Source organism: Odocoileus virginianus, unplaced genomic scaffold, assembly GCF_023699985.2.
Source record: "Odocoileus virginianus isolate 20LAN1187 ecotype Illinois unplaced genomic scaffold, Ovbor_1.2 Unplaced_Scaffold_21, whole genome shotgun sequence".
In the NCBI taxonomy this organism is placed as follows: Eukaryota; Metazoa; Chordata; class Mammalia; order Artiodactyla; family Cervidae; genus Odocoileus; species Odocoileus virginianus.
Window position 1 is genome coordinate 685,986 of NW_027224283.1, and position 12,781 is coordinate 698,766.

The following is a 12,781-nucleotide window of genomic DNA, read 5'->3' on the forward strand; positions in this document are numbered from 1 at the left end:
AGCTGACAAGTCTCCTGTTTTAGATGTTTGCTTTATTTTCTGTAAAATATGATATGTATCTGGTCATTTGTGTTGCATATGATTCAGTCAGGGGAATAGACCAGGAAATGGAGGATACATTCCTTTGTATGGATTTTTAAATTTAGACTTAAAAATAATCTGTGGCATATAAAATTCTTGAGAATTTAAAATGTAGAATGAATATCCTATGTGCACATTTCTTGCTGGTACCAATTCACCACTAGAATCCAGCTCTCTTTATTCCTAATTCCATATTTTTTCATAATACCTTACCCAAACCTAGAATAGATAAGAACAAATATTTCTTGATAAGTATGTTTTATTCCACGTAATCCTAAGGATTTGTGTAATTGGTAAGGACATTTTCTGGTTAACTTTTTGTTTTGAGGAGAGTATCATCTTAATTGTACAAGAAGACAGAATTCCTCTAAATTGCCCTTTTAATTTAAATTGTCTAATGTGTCTTCTGGAGTTAAAGTTAAAAGAAATTTATGTCTTTAATGCAGCAAACCCTGGAGACCAATCAAAAACTCACAAAGCACTCTTCTATTGTTGCCATTAATCATCTTTGTCCTTGGAGAGTATTTATACAAATATTTTTAATTAAAGATGAAGTCATCCTCAGGGTAGCATATTTGGATCCAGTTCTACTAGATGGTTTCCAAATAGTGTTATTCCCAATGGGTGTCTAAAATAACACTGCATTTTCATAGTTAAGTGTGCCAATTAGAGAGGTATCTAAGAGAGTTGGAATCATGGCTTTGAGAAGGTTAACAAGAAAATGGGACTCCACTGGTCTCAAAGTACAGTTGGGGGTGTAGGGTAACTAATTTCTCAAACTTCCTCTAACAAATTGATCTGTTTTACCATAATTAGCAATAGGATGCACCAGGGTGACTGAATGATTCCCACTGGTGGGAAGAAACTTTTGTATTCTGCTATGAATTATCTTATATAAAGCCCATGTAAAATAACTCACAATTTTAATCAGTCTCATCGGGCCCTATTAAAAAGTAAATTTAGTCAAAGAACAAAATTAGAAAGAACTTTAAGAAACCTCTAAATAGGTGATTATAGGGCAAGATAAGCTTGAAACAGTTTTAAGTGGTATATTACATACATGTTTAAAAATAATAGAGACAGAGACAAGTGTTTACTTAAGTTTTCATACTTGCCACACACACACACACACACACACACACACACACATGCTCACAAGAATCTCTTGGGTGAATGTTAACATTATTGGAGTAGTTTCCAAAGAGTCAACGTGTTAAAAATCATTTTAGTATATGCAAACACTATTATTTTCTGACTTCTTCCATGAGGAATTTATCTGCTCTTGATCACATCTTATTTAAAATATATATATATTTGAAAGAGTGATTTGTAACTTCATGTTTAAATTCATTTTACACTTCTTAATATCTGGAAGTTAGTTTAGAATTTATTTACAGTTATTTTTCCTCTAGTGGAAATAAACATATTATTCATCAGGTTGAATAAATATCTAGAATAAATTGGGAAAAAAAAGTTTTTCTAAGACTTTATTTAATATATGGACAAATTTATTCACTCTTTCTCTACTTCTAACACACATGTAAAATAATATTTTACCCAATTTCTTGGCACTTTAAATATATATTTACATATGTATTTAAAAAATCAGTTTGAATAGTAAAATGCAATTAAACCATTTCTCTTGAGATGCTATTATTGGAGAATGAATGAAGATATTTCCATTAGTCAGTCAAATAAACATATTACAATCTTTACTTAAATGAATTAATATACTCATTTGTATGCCCTTCAAGGTCACATATATAGAATATATATATAATAGATTATATATAGAGTTGGCCAAAAAGTTTGTTTGGATTTTTCTGTAACATATTCTATAACAAAACATATATTAACATATATATATGTGTGTGTGTGTGTGTATATTTATACATATAAAATCTCCTCAGGATTATTGTTTGATTGATTAGATTGAGCAGCTGCCTTGAGCTACATTAGAAACTATTGTAGTATGATGCTGTAGCAATATTTTCAGCTAGTCCTTTTAACCAGAACAGCCACACAAGAGAATAAAGAATTAATTTCATCATTCATGATTTAGGTTTTGATATCAACTAAATATCAAAATCATATCACAAGCAATGTGTAATAACAAGTATATACAGGATCTGAGGAATGGCTACCAAAATAATCCTTGCCCAAATCTCCTCAAAAACATCTGTTATTCTCAGCCGTCTTAAAAGAATTTTCATTCTGTCAACCACCAAGAGTTCAGAATAACTGTGAGAAGGTGATTGTGCGGAGGGACTCACTGACTGTGATGATTAAAATTGGTAAATAGGAGAGAGGGTGAAATGGTGTAAATGTCTGTCTATAATCTACATAAAACAATGCAAAGGGTCTTTCTACTTATATTTTTCAGAATAATTGGAAAGGAAAGCAAGGCACTATATTAGCTGTTAATAAAAAATAAAACACTTTATACCTTCTGATTGAGGCTAATTCCAGACACTAAATACAATAGTTAAGCTATAAATCAAATGTTTTTCTTTTACATTTCCCAGGACCTTATATCAGTTAGAGGTGGGGGATTTATCATTTTAAGTAAAAGAGGTAATATTTTAAATTTTAAAGATTTTCCCTAAAGTAGAAAGATATTCTTGTTATCATTTTTAGCTAAGAATTTCAGTTTTAATGATAGGCTATCAGATGATTGTGGTACAGAAATTTATTATTATTAATGATTAATGACATATTTAATTATAGTTGTTGAACTTACAGAATTCATGTATATAAATAATCCCCCCAAATATTGGAAATCATATTCTACCTAAAGATAGAGGGTGGGGAAATGAATAACCAATTATATACTTGAATAGTTTCATCAATTGAAAATTTCATATTTTTGAAGGCAGTCTATTTCATTTTTAAAAGGCTCTGCTTCTTAAAACAGTTTTCTTCATACTAAGCAGAAAGATGCTTTCCTGTCAGTTCCTCCTATCGTTTTAAATGCTACCATTTTCATCTTTGAGAATAAATCAAACCTCTCGTCCTTTTACATGTGTAATGATAATGACTCCAGTTTTCTTGTATAATATTCAGTTTCCCTGGTGACTTCAGTTAATCCTTGTCTATCATGACCAAACATAGCAATCCTGTCCACCTTTATGTTCTTGCTCTATTATTTCACAGGGGTCTTTCATAGGTAGTAACATTTAGAATTGAACAGAATACTTATTTATTTAAAAGTATTTATTCAGTGCTTGCTCCTTGAAAAATAGAGAGATCTGTGGACTTCTTGAATTGAATATTTTGTAAATCATTAATGGCTCTGTCAGTAGCCATTCTCCTCTCTAGCAGTGTATAAATTATTTTGGAGAAGGATTCCAGGGAGTTGTGAATGCTATTGAGAATAACAGAGTTAGGTAACATAAAATGAGTCATAGGTCCCTCTTGGACATACACATAAAATAGACGAAGAAGCAAAGGAGGGAATGATTCTATTTCTTTGGGTAAATTTTTAACAATAATTTTATTAAATATAATAATTTTAGTAAAATTGTATATGTCACATTATCTTGAGAACTAAAATGTCACAGAGAGTCAGTTTTTTTGTTGTTTTTTTTTTTTTTTTTGCAAAATTTTTAGACTTTACCTACATTCAGGTACAAGCATTGTAGATTCTGTCCACCAGATGGCACTGCTAGGGACCTTTTCATGGCCAAATACATAGTCTTCCTAAATCTATACAGTGAAATAAACCACCTCTTAATTTAACTAACTGGTAGGATGTGAGTATAGGTATATTTCCTTTCTTGCAAGACATTTTTGGCAATTAGTAGCTTTAACTGATTGTATTGTTTATATTGCAAACACATAATTTGGTAAAAATTTCTAAGTATACAAAATCCTATTCTAGGTTTTTATCCTTGTTACCAGATTGGTCAATGTTGCTAGCTTAATCAATAATTATTAATAAACACTTGGCATCTGCTTTCCCTAGTGGCAACTGTATATAGAAACTGAGAAAATATTATTTTTTGAGTCTTACCTAATTATTATTTTTAAAAATCCAAAAATTAGCTCCAAAAGATAGCACAAGTATATCTGTCTAGGAAAGGGTCTAGACACTGATTATATACTTTGGTCTGTTTGTTTGGGAAGTTTCTCTTGAGTCAAGTGATCTGGTCACAAAGATTACTTTTGCATGATATAATTTGTTCAACTTTTTCCTTCTGAGGTAAATGGAAAAACCTCATAAAATTAGACGTCTCAGGAATCTTGCAAAATGGAGGCCTATTGTTTACCTAAACTATGTAAGTGATATTTATTGAATAAATCTACATTATTCTTGAATTACTCTTAAATAATATATGCATGTTATATTTGATTAAATAATGGAATTATTAAAATCAATTTTAATTCATGAAATTTGTAGGGAAAACCATTAAAGATATGTAAAGCTAGAAAAAAGAATGCATGGAAATAATCTTTCTTAGGGGAGTAAGAAATAGAGTTAAAAAATGGCGATATCCATGTCTCTAAAATCCCTGTGGATGGTGACTATAGCCATGAAATTAGAAGACAATTACTTCTTGACAGTAAAGCTATGACAAACCTAGACTGTGTGTTAAAAAATAAAGATGTCACTTTGCTGACAAAGGTCCATATAGTCAAGGCTATTGTCTTTCCAGTAGTCATTTACTGATGTGAGAGCTGGACAATAAAGAAGGCAGAGTGCCAAAGAATTGACACTTTCCAACTATGGTGCTGGAGAAGACTCTTGAGACAACTTGGAAAGCAAGGATTTCAAACCAATCTTAAAGGAAATCAACCCTGAATACTCTTTGGAAGGACTGATGCTGAAGCTGAAGCTCTAATAATTTGGCCATCTGATGCGAACAGCTGACTCATTGGAAAAGAGATGCTGATGCTGGGAAAGATTGAAGGCAGAAGGAGAAGAGGGCAACAGAGGATGAGATGGTTGGATGGCATCACTGATTCAGGACATGAACTTGGGCAAACTCTGGGAGATGGTGAGGGACAGGGAAGCCTGGTGTGCTGCAGTCCATGGGGTCATGAAGAGTTGGACATGACTTGGTGACTGAACAACAAGAGATGTCTCTAGAACTTCAGTTACAATGGCTTTTGAGCTATTGCATTTTTCAGTTACTGGTAAGGAATACCTCATCTCAGAATGATGTAAGCAAATGGTAAAAGAAGGGGAGGGCATTATTGTCCACAGTAGAAAATTATATGTTTTACTAAAGCTAGAGTCACTGGCCTACAAGTCATCATGACTCAAGAATATGCATCTCTAGGCAGTGTTTTCCTCTCATTGACATCATAATCACAATACTCTCTTTGCTTGTGCTATAGTCCTTGGGTACTCCAGAGTTCTATATTCCCAAGTTCAAGTCTAATAAAAAGAGATATCACCTTCTTGTTTGCTTAAATAAAAACTCAAGAGTTAGTTTGATTGAACCTTTCAAGATTGTGTGTCAGATTTTGAGTCAATATCTTCTGAGGCCTTGGTCACAAGCTTCCCATATTCTATAGTGCTGACATGTAGTCTGAGAATCAGGAAGGTGTGCTTTTCCAATTAAAAAGAAGGCAAAGACGGGAGGGTCACGGCTAGAGGCCAGCTCCTGAGAACAAACACAAGCCGCAGGGCGCGCGCTGGGGCCGCGGAGGGAAAAGGCGCGCCGCACCCGGGGAGAGTGCGCCCAAGCCCCTGGCTGCCTGAGCCGCTCAGGCCGGGGAAGGCACAAAACGCAGGCGCAACCGAATCCGCGCTTTTGTGGAGTACCCGAAAACTGGAACCGCACTCAACGCAGGGCCTGCTCCATATAGAGCAGCCAGGAGCCTGAGCAGTGTAGACGGGGAAAGCACTGACACCCGTGAGCGGGGCAAACCCAGTGTGGCCGGAACACGGTGAGCGCTATCCACACAGAGTGGTATCTGTCTGCAGCGCCCCGCCCTCCCTGTAGCGGGACTGAACTGAACTAGAGAACCTAAATAAGAGATCACCTCCGCCCGCCTGTGTCAGGGCGGAAATTAGACACCAAAGAGACGGCAAACAGAAGCCAAATAAACAAAGGGAACCGCTTCAGAAAGGACCGGTGCAACAGATTAAAATCCCTGAAGGTAACACCGAATACACGGGAAGGGGCCTACAGATATCGAGAAGTGTAAGCTGGAAAGAGGAGCTATCTGAAATTGAACTGAACCTACACTGACCGCAACAGCTCCAGAGAAATTCCTAGATATATATGTTTTTTTTTTTTAATTAAAAAAATTTTTTTTTTTTCTTTCCTTTTTTTTCTCTTTTATTTTCTTTTAAAATTCCCTATTACTCCCCCATTACTCCTCAACTTTCATTTTCATATATTTTTATGATTTTTTTTAATTAGGGGAAAAAATTTTTTTTTTTCTTTTTCTTGTTTTTCTCTCCTATTTCCTTTTAAAGTCCTCTAATACTCCTCTATTATTCCTTAATTTTCATTTTCATTTCACTATAACCTTGCAAAAAAAAAGAGAGAGAAGCCCTATTTTTAAACTGAACTTCATATATATTTCTAAATTTTTTTGTGTGTTTTTGTTTTTGTTTTTAAATATTGTATTTCAAAGAGTCTAACCTCTATGCTAGATTTTTAATCTTTGTTTTTCAGTATGTGATATAAATTTTGGACATTTAAGAATCCAATATTCAGTTCCCATTTCTATTCAGGAGTGTGTTGATTACTCTCTCCCACTTTTGACTCTCTGTTTTCTACCTCAGAACACCTCTATTTCCTCCTTTCCCCTTCTCTTCCCAGTCCAATTCTGTGAATCTTTGTGGGTGTCTGGGCTACGGAGAACACTTTGGGAACAGATAACTGCGTAGATCTGTCTCTCTCCTCTTGAGTCCCCCTTTTTCTCCTCCTGCTCACTTCTATCTCCTTCCTCCCTCTCCTATTCTTCATGTAACTCTGTGAACCTCTCTGGTTGTCCCTCACGGTGGAGAATCTTTTCACCATTAACCTAGAAGTTTTATTATCAGTGCTATATAGTTGGAGAAGTCTTGAGACTATTGGAAGAATAAAACTGAAATCCAGAGGCAGGAGACTTAAGCCTCAAACCTGAGAAAACCAGAAGACTCCTGACTACACGGAACATTAAGGAATAAGAGACCACCCAAAAGCTTCCATACCTACACCAAAACCAACCACCACCCAAGAGCCAATAAGCTCCTGAACAAGACATACCATGCAAATTCTTTAGCAACACAGGAACATAAACCTGAGTGTCAACATACAGGCTGTCCAAAGTCACACCTAACACATAGACCCATCGCAAAACTCATTACTGGACACTCCATTGCACTCCAGAGAGAAGAAATCCAATTCCACGCACCAGAATGCTGACACAAGCTTCCCTAACCAGGAAACCCTTGACAAACCAATCGTCCAACCCCACCCACTGGGTGAAACCTCCACAATAAAAAGGAACCACAGACCACCAGAATACAGAAAGCCCACTCCAGACACAGCAATCTAAACAAGATGAAAAGGCAGAGAAATACCCAACAGGTAAAGGAACATGAAAAATGCCCACCAAGTCAAACAAAAGAGGAGAAGATAGGGAATCTACCTGAAAAAGAATTTAGAATAATAATAAAAATGATCCAAAATCTTAAAAACAAAATGGAGTTACAAATAAATAACCTGGAGACAAAGATTGAGAAGATGCAAGAAATGTTTAACAAGGACCTAGAAGAAATAAAAGAAAGTCAATTAAAAATTAATAGTGCAATAAATGAGATCCAAAACACTTTGGAGGGAACCATGAGTAGAATAACGGAGACAGAAGATAGGATAAGTGAGGTAGAAGATAAAATGGTGGAAATAAATGAAGCAGAGAGGAAAAAAGAAAAAAGAATCAAAAGAAATGAGGACAACCTCAGGGACCTCTGGGACAATGTGAAACGCCCCAACATTCAAATCATAGGAGTCCCAGAAGAAGAAGACAGAAAGAAAGGCCATGAGAAGTTACTCGAGGAGATAATAGCCAAAAACTTCCCTAAAATGGGGAATGAAATAGTCACCCAAGTCCAAGAAACCCAGAGAGTCCCAAACAGGATAAACCCAAGGTGAAACACCCCAAGACACATATTAATCAAATTAACAAAGATCAAACACAAAGAACAAATATTAAAAGCAGCAAGGGAAAAACAACAAATAACACAAAGAGATTCCCATAAGGATAACAGCTGATCTATCAATAGAAATCCTTCAGGCCAGAAGGGAATGGCAGGACATACTTAGAGTAATGAAAGAGAATAACCTACAACCTAGATTACTGTACCCAGCAAGGATCTCATTCAGATATGAGGGAGAACTCAAAAGCTTTACAGACAAGCAAAAGCTGAGAGAATTCAGCACCACGAAACCAGCTCTTCAACAAATGCTAAAGGATCTTCTCTAGACAGGAAACACAGAAAGGTTGTATAAACGTGAACCCCAAACAACAAAGTAAATGGCAATGGGACCATACCTATCAATAATTACCTTAAATGTAAATGGGTTGAATGCCCCAACCAAAAGACAAAGGCTGGCTGAATGGATACAAAAGCAAGACCCCTATATATGCTGTCTACAAGAGACCCACCTCAAAACAAGGGACACATACAGACTAAAAGTGAAGGGCTGGAAAAAAATATTTCATGCAAACGGAGACCAAAAGAAAGCAAGAGTCGCAATACTCATATCAGATAAAATAGACTTTCAAATAAAGGCTGTGAAAAGAGACAAAGATGGACACTACATAATGATCAAAGGATCAATCCAAGAAGAAGATATAACAATTATAAATATATATGCACCCAACATAGGAGCACCACAATATGTAAGGCAAATGCTAACGAGTATGAAAGAGGAAATTAATAGTAACACACAATAATAGTGGGAGACTTTAATATCCCACTCACAACTATGGATAGATAAACTAAACAGAAAATGAACAAGGAAACACAAACTTTAACGGACACAATGGACCAGCTAGACCTAATTGACATCTATAGGACGTTTCACCCCAAAACAATCAGTTTCACCTTTTTCTCAAGTGCACATGGAACCTTCTCCAGAATAGATCACATCCTGGGCCATAAATCTAGTCTTGGTAAATTCAAAAAAATTGAAATCATTCCAGTCATCTTTTCTGACCACAGTGCAGTAAGATTAGATCTCAATTACAGGAAAAAAATTACTAAAAATTCAAACATATGGAGGCTAAACAACATGCTTCTGAATAACCAACAAATCATAGAAGAAATCAAAAAAGAAATCAAAATATGCATAGAAATGAATGAAAATGAAAACACAACAACCCAAAACCTATGGGACACCGTAAAAGCAGTGCTAAGGGGAAGATTCATAGCATTACAGGCCTACCTCAAGAAACAAGAAAACAGTCAAATAAATAACCTAACTCTACACCTAAAGCAACTAGAGAAGGAAGAAATGAAGAACCCCAGGGTTAGTAGAAGGAAAGAAATCTTAAAAATTAGGGCAGAAATAAATGCAAAAGAAACTAAAGAGACCATAGCAAAAATCAACAAAGCTAAAAGCTGGTTTTTTGAAAAAATAAACAAAATTGACAAACCATTAGCAAGACTCATTAAGAAACAAAGGGAGAAGAACCAAATTAACAAAATTAGAAACGAAAATGGAGAGATCACAACAGACAACACTGAAATACAAAGGATCATAAGAGACTACTACCAGCAGCTCTATGCCAATAAAATGGACAACTTGGAAGAATGGGCAAGTTCTTAGAGAAGTATAACTTTCCAAAACTGAACCAGAAAGAAATAGAAGATCTTAACAAACCCATCACAAACAAGGAAATCAAAACTGTAATCAGAAATCTTCCAGCAAACAAAAGCCCAGGACTGGATGGCTTCACAGCTGAATTCTACCAAAAATTAAGAGAAGAGCTAACACCTATCTTACTCAAACTCTTCCAGAAAATTGCAGAAGAAGGTAAACTTCCAAACTCATTCTATGAGGCCACCATCACCCTAATTCCAAAACCAGACAAAGATGACACAAAAAAAGACAACTACAGGCCAATATCACTGATGAACATAGATGTAAAACTCCTTAACAAAATTCTAGCAAACAGAATCCAACAACATATTAAAAAAATCATACACCATGACCAAGTGGGCTTTATCCCAGGAATGCAAGGATTCTTTAATATCTGCAAATCAATGTAATACACCACATTAACAAATTGAAAGATAAAAACCATATGATTATCTCAATAGATGCAGAAAAAGCCTTTGACAAAATTCAACATCTATTTATGATTAAAACTCTCCAGAAAGCAGGCATAGAAGGAACATACCTCAACATAACAAAAGCTATATATGACAAACCCACAGCAAGCATTACCCTCAACGGTGAAAAATTGAAAGCATTTCCCCTAAAATCAGGAACAAGACAAGGGTGCCCACTCTCACCACTACTATTCAACATAGTTTTGGAAGTGTTGGCCACAGCAATCAGGGCAGAAAAAGAAGTAAAAGGAATCCAGATAGGAAAAAGAAGTGAAACTCTCTCTGTTTGCAGATGACATGATCCTCTACATAGAAAACCCTAAAGACTCTACCAGAAAATTACTAGAGCTAATCAACAAATGTAGTAAAGTTGCAGGATATAAAATTAACACACAGAAATCCCTTGCATTCCTATACACTAACAATGAGAAAACAGAAAGAGAAATTAAGGAAACAATACCATTCACCATTGCAACAAAAAGAATAAAATACTTAGGAGTATATCCACCTAAAGAAACAAAAGACCTATACATAGAAAACTATAAATCACTGATGAAAGAAATCAAAGAGGACACAAACAGATGGAGAAATATACCGTGCTCATGGATTGGAAGAATCAATATTGTCAAAATGGCTATACTACCCAAAGCAATCTATAGATTCAATGCAATCCCTATCAAGCTACCAACGGTATTTTTCACAGAATTAGAACAAATAATTTCACAATTTGTATGGAAATACAAAAAAACCTCGAATAGCCAAAGTAATCTTGAGAAAGAAGAATGGAACTGGAGGAATCAACCTGCCTGACTTCAAACTATACTACAAAGCTACAGTCATCAAGACAGTATGGTACTGGCACAAAGACAGAAATATAGATCAATGGAACAGAATAGAAAGCCCAGAGATAAGTCCACGAACCTATGGTCACCTTATCTTCGACAAAGGAGGCAAGGATATACAATGGAAAAAAGATAACCTCTTTAACAAGTGGTGCTGGGAAAACTGTCAACCACTTGTAAAAGAATGAAACTAGAACACTTTCTAACACCATACACAAAAATAAACTCAAAATGGATTAAAGATCTAAATGTAAGACCAGAAACTATCAAACTCCTAGAGGAGAACATAGGCAAAACACTCTCCGACATAAATCACAGCAGGATCCTCTATGACCCACATCCCAGAATATTAGAAACAAAAGCAAAAATAAATGGGACCTAATGAAACTTAAAAGCTTTTGCACAACAAAGGAAACTATAAGCAAGGTGAAAAGACAGCCCTCAGATTGGGAGAAAATAATAGCAAACGAAGCAACAGACAAAGGATTAATCTCAAAAATATACAAGCAACTCCTGCAGCTCAACTCCAGAAAAATAAATGACCCAATCAAAAAATGGGCCAAAGAACTCAACAGACATTTCTCCAAGGAAGACATACAGATGGCTAACAAACACATGAAAAGATGAAAAGATGCTCAACATCACTCATTATCAGAGAAATGCAAATCAAAACCACAATGAGGTACCATTATACGCCAGTCAGGATGGCTGCTATCCAAAAGTCTACAAGCAATAAATGCTAGAGAGGGTGTGGAGAAAAGGGAACCCTCTTACACTGTTGGTGGAATGCAAACTAGTAAAGCCTCTATGGAAAACAGTGTGGAGATTTCTCAAAAAACTGGAAATAGAACTGCCATATGACCCAACAGCCCACTTCTGGGCATACACACCGAGGAAACCAGATCTGAAAGAGACACGTGCACCCCAGTGTTCATTGCAGCACTGTTCATAATAGCCAGGACATGGAAGCAACCTAGATGCCCATCAGCAGATGAATGGATAAGGAAGCTGTGGTACCTATACACCATGGAATATTACTCAGCCATTTAAAAGAATTCATTTGAATCAGTTCTAGTGAGATGGATGAAACTGGAGCCCATTATACAGAGCGAAGTAAGCCAGAAAAATAAAGACCATTACAGTATACTAACACATTATATATGGACTTTAGAAAGATGGTAATGATAACCCTATATGCAAAACAGAAAAAGAGACTCAGATGTATAGAACAGACTTTTGGACTCTGTGGGAGAAGGTGAGGGTGGGATGTTTTGAAGGGAACAGCATCGAAACATGTATATTATCTAGGGTGAAACAGATCACCAGCCCAGGTTGGATGCATGAGACAAGTGCTCGGACCTGGTGCACTGGGAAGACCCAGAGGGATCGGGTGGAGAGGGAGGTGGGAGGGGGGATCGGGATGGGGAATACATGTAAATCCATGGCTAACTCATGTCAATGTATGGCAAAAACCACTACAATATTGTAAAGTAATTAGCCTCTAACTAATAAAAATAAATAAAAAAATAAAAAGAAGGCAAAGAGACAATGATTACTAAGGAGATAAAATTCAAAA